Raw genomic sequence first — 5,815 nt, 5'->3', positions numbered from 1 at the left:
ATTCATTTTTTCCAACACAGCTGGTCTAGCTGTCATTAAACAAGTATACACAAATAGGTGAATAATTGATAGTCTCTAGTTTTCTAGAATCATTAGAATTTTTAGGAAGGAATCTTGCAAATACAAGTTATCTCTAATTGGCAGTATATTGTGACATTCAAGCAAACAAACAAAGAAACAAACAAGTGATACCAAAAAACCAAGATTGGAGTAGGAGTTGGGGAAAGAGTATTAGAATAAGAAGGAATGGAGCAGGTCCCACAGAAGCACACTGAGAGCGAGTTGCTTAATCCTTTAAAATGCGTCTGTGATTTTCACAAACTCCTCCCTCTGACAGATTTTCCTGATCTGGCCAAAGTTGGATTTTGGTTAATCCTTGTTTTGGTCATTGCTCACTGGTACAAGCAACCCAACATAACAAATGTTTGAAAATTAAACATTATAATTCTCCTCGATTTTTTTTCAGATTCATACTTGAAAAGGTCCACATTTCCCATGAGGGGTCTTATGAGAACTGTGGAGCTTCCAGCCATGGAAAGGGGATAGCCTGAGGTGAAATGGGTGAGCAAGTGTGTGTATGTGTGTGTCCATGCGTGCTGGAGTACATTGCAGATATATGCATGCATGAAAAACTATTTATCATTTTGTAAGAACTCAATGTGTAATTAAACACTCAAAGGGCCACAACTATTCTAGCTTTGCCCAGTTTAGAAGATATGCCTTGGCTCTAAAATCTAAACTCACGTCTAAAATTGTCCAAATATTCCCTTCTCAGACCAAGGTCTTCCTGCCATGATTACTAAACGTATATTATCTATTTCCAATTCTAATCTCACTGCTCCTTTTTTTTCCCCCTCCTAGTTATGCCCCATACTTTGCACAAAACAGGTGTCTTCTGGTACTTGAATTGCCTTTTGATCTATCGTTCAGAGTGAACAAGAACTCTCGATTGTCATCTCTCATCACCCTTTCACACATTAGCCATAAATGCTTATTAATTAGCTATAATTGTTCATCTGTACACCCAAACACTAATGAACAACGATCAGGTATAAACAGTCAGAGGGAGCTTACAGGAATGGTGATCATTGTGGGTCTAATCTTCATCTTGCATTCGTAGTGGGTGAGGAGCCATGCAATACACAGAACACAACATGGTCCCTGACCTTGAGGAACTGAGAGATCAAAAAATAAAAATAGGGGCGGCCGAATGGCTCGGGTTGGTTAGAGCACGAGCTCTTAACAACAGGGTTGCCGGTTCGATTCCCAGTGAGCTGCACCTTCCACAACTAGATTGAAGAACGATTTGACTTGGACCTGATGGGCCCTGGAGAAACACACTGTTCCCCAATAAAAATTAAAAAAAATTAAAACAAAGTGCCTCTTTCATTTCATCACAAGGAACTTCACCAGAGAAAGGGGCAGAAATCTCAGTGATATGAGTGAAGGTCAGAGAGAGGCATTTTTGAAATGGAAACTGCTTCTGCTTGGGCTAGGTTGACAGACAATAGATTAACTACTTGTCACATTTTTTGGCTATGCGGCACCTGCTGACCTCTTCGTTCTAGAGTGCTGCTGTCTGATAGAAATGTATTATAAACCCCATATGTACTTGAAGATGTTCTAGAAAAAAGTACAGGTGAAATCAATTTTAATAATATATTTTACTTAACCAATTGCATTCAAAGTATCTTTTCAACATGTAATCAAATAAAAATTACTAACTAGATAGTTTACACTCTTGTTTTCACACTGTCTTCAGAATCAGTGTGTACTTAACTTTATAGCACATTTCGATTCAGACTAGCCACATTTCAAATGCTCAATAACCACATGGCTAGTGGTCACACAGGGGACAGTGCAGGTCTAGGATATTCCACTCCAGAGGGTGATCCATGTATACTGAAGATCACATTTACTGAGGAGGCGACACAGCTTTCTTGTTCTATCTCCACCTCCCACAGTCAGAAATTGGTTGGTGGCGGGGAAGGGATAGGACAAATCATTTATAATGTTGTCTAAGGAGCAGTTTAGCAATGCTTGTTATCCTCCTGAGGTACATAGGAATGGAAGAAGGTCCTTTGTCAAATGCAGACTTCCTTTGTGATGTGTCAGGCGCATTCCCTGCATCCTAGGGAGTTTGATTTATCTCTGTGCAAGCTCATCACCTGTATGACAGGCCTGGCCTGGGGTTTTTGCACAGTCTCCTCTGTGGTTTGGATTGACAGGAATTCCCTGACTCATACTCGTGCCTATCTGAAACTACCTAAAAATAATTCACTCTGGAAACATGTCCTTCTGTCTCTCGTCCATTCTGAAATGCCAAGCTTCTGCCTGGGAGGGAGTTTAACTGATAACAATAGCTTCCACCCCTCTGGTGTTTGAATTTTTCAAAGCAAGCTCAAGGACGCGTTTGTGTGTTATCCTTACTGCAGTCTATTACTTTGATGAAAAATCCAGATTTCTGGAATATCACAGGGACTGGCTCTAGCTTTCTGAGGGTGTTTGTTACGCTAATGCTGGGGCTTCTGCCCCGAGGGTCAGGCCTTATGCGCAGCCTCATGTTTAACAAGCACTCCAGGTAATTCTGAGTCAGGTGGCTCGGCTCTCTAGAGTTTAGAAACACTAGTAGCTACTAGAACCCAAGGTTCCTGTACATAAAGCTCATTGCTGTATCCTTAGCTGTCCCACATTAGAAGGTAACATAATACATCACTTGTATTTTCATATGAAATTATATTTCAAATTCTTTTGGCCCACCGTAAAGTTTCCCTTGGCAGCATGATAGCCTGAGTGTCATTTGGGGATAAGATAATAAAAGAGATGTATGTAAGTTAAATAAAACTTGAATAGGGTGATACTGGGTTTGCCATTAACTTCTTTCTTCCTTACTCTTGCTAGACTTTTTTTTTTTCTTTTATCAATTTTATGACTTAATCAGTAAGGCGGCTCTCTTTAGATTAAGTGAAAAAATACAAATAAACAAAAAGATAGTTACCTGCAGATCCATCATTTGGAAAGAGCAGCTTCTTTTTAACAAAGTGGATTCCTAACATATGTTCTATTGGCACCTGCCTTTTTTTTTTTTTTTTTTTACTTTAATCTATGCTTTGTTGTAAGTTTAAAAATGTCTCTGTCCACATTACTGTTTTTAATGATAGTTTCTTCTATGGTACATCGTCATTTCATCAAGCCTCTATGCTGGAACTTTTAAGTTTGTTTTTTTTTTTTTTTTGATAGACTTTAGTTTTTTATTTGGGTAGTTTTAGATTCACAGAAAAACTGAGAGGAAGGTACACATATTTCCCATAGTCTCCCTCCCCCCACATGTACAGCCACCCCCATTGTCAACATCCCTCACTCCTGTGGTTTATATGTTATCATTGATGAATCTACACTGACACATAATAATCACCTAAAGTCCATAGCTTACATTAGGATTTACACTTGGCACTGTACATTCTACAGGTTTAAATAAATATATAATGACACATATCCACTATTACAGTTCATACAGAGTAGTTTCACTGCCCTAAAAATCCTCTATGCTCCTCTCATTCATCTCTCCCTCCCTCATCCCCTAGCAAATACTGATGTTTTTACTGTCTCCATCATTTTGATTTTTTCAGAATGTCATGTAATTGGAATCATATAATATGTAGACTTTGAGATATTTTCTTTTCTTCTTCCTCCTTTCTCTCCTACCCTCCCTCCATTCCCCGCCCACCATCCTTCTCCTCCTCTTTCTTTATTTTAACAAAGCTATGGTAAAAATTCTTTGTCTACATGTCTTTTGGGGAAGATCTTGAATTTTTAATAAATAAAAATGTTGAAAGCAAATACTAACACTCATTTGCCACTACTCAGAATTAACTATGATCAATGTTTCAACACATTATGTCCCAGCCTTTCCATGTATATAAATATTTTTAAAGTACATAAGTATTCTTCTTTTATAAAAAAGGTGAGACTGTTCCATCTTCTTTGAAACAAAAAGATGAAAATTTTCTTTGGCTACTACCTTCCAGTCTAGTCCCCTCCTTCCTCTGCAGAAGAAATAACTATGACGACTTTGGTGCATATGGAATCCATTTTTGTGCATAACACATCTCTGTATCAAAAAACATTTAGTAACATCTTGTGTTTTTTACATAACTAATATTATTCTGTACATATCATTCTGCAGTTTTCTTTTCTCATTCAGCAAAGTTTTTGACATCTGTTCCCATGTAGTTATACATAAATCTAATTTATTCTTCCATATTACTATCTCTTATTTATCTGCTCCCTACATAAGGAAATTTAGGCTGTTCCCCCTCTCCAGTTTTTTTTTTTGTCTATTAACGAATAGCAGTGAACATGCATGTGCTTATGTATCTCCCTTTGTGGATGTGTACCTTTTTCTCTAGGTTAGATAGTAAAAAGTAGAATCATTGGGTCACAAAGAAAGCGTAGTATTTTTCTTTAATAGACAGTATCAAATTTGTCTTCCAAAGTGGATATACCAAGTAAATTTCTACCAGCAATACATATTTCCAGAACCTTGACAATACCTGACATTAGAAAAAATGTTTAATTTTGGAAGTCTCATGGATGAACGAGAACATATTATTTTAATTTGAGTTTCTCAGATTAGCAGTAAGGTTAAACATATTTTAAATATTTATTAGCTAAATATACACTTATATATAAATACCTAATTATATATATTCTCAGAAAAACAAATCCAATCTGGTCAAAGGCTGTATTTTAGGTCTTTTAGAACATAATTTGAAATTTCCATCGAAAAATTTTGTAATTATATTCTCGTCAAAACCATGATAACATATCCACTTTCCACACTCTTATAAAAATTTGGATTATTCATTTTAATATTTGTCAATCAGAAAAGCAAAAAGTGTACCTTGTTTTAATTTTTAATTTCTTTGATTACTAGCAAGGTTAAATATACATACATATTTAAATACATTTATACTTTTTCTTTTATAGGTTACAGTTTATAACTTTAGCCAAATTTCATATTGGGGTATTCTTTTTCTTATTAATCCATTGTCATATAATTTACAAATATCTTCCCTATTTGACATCTCTTTTAACTTTGTTTATTGTAATTTAGCTGTTACACATATTTTTAAAATTTCAAGTATTTAAATATTAATGTATTTCTATTATATTTTCTACCTTCTCTTTTAAATATTAACTTGTATTTCTTATCTCAAAATACATGTTCATTATGAAAAATTGTTAAAACATAAATAAATTAAAAGAAGAAAAAACCCACGTAATTTTACCACCTAATGATAAGAATTGTTAATATTTTGAAGTGTAACCCTCCAGATTATTTCAATGTAATATAATGTTTACATAATTTTTAAAAAGAGAACCTTTTAGAATATACCATTATAATTTAAAAAATGTAAATGACATTAAAGTTCTTAGGAATCATCAATTATAATGCTATATAGTATTACATTTGAGGATGTACCATCATTTGTTTAGCCAATCTCCGATTTTTGAATGTAGTATTTAGATTGTTTCCAAACATTACTTTCAAAAGAGAATCTGTCTGATTCCTTCATGTGACAAGCAATTGTGCACATACAGTTCTTTTCCACAGGGGAAAAAGTGTGCTGTTTCAAGAAATGTCAGTTAATTCTGGGACTGAAGAGTTACATCATCCTGATACGTAGGATTATTATGCTTCCTTCCCTGTAGCTCAGGCTTGCTCTTGGAAATCCTAATCAAGAAGGTAAATGTGTGGACCCATAGTATTTCTTCCACCCTCTCCAAGTCTTCAGCTGGCAGGGTCGTTCTG

Source organism: Rhinolophus hipposideros, assembly GCF_964194185.1.
Source record: "Rhinolophus hipposideros genome assembly, chromosome: 5".
Lineage (NCBI taxonomy): Eukaryota > Metazoa > Chordata > Mammalia > Chiroptera > Rhinolophidae > Rhinolophus > Rhinolophus hipposideros.
This window is presented reverse-complemented; position numbering follows the sequence as displayed.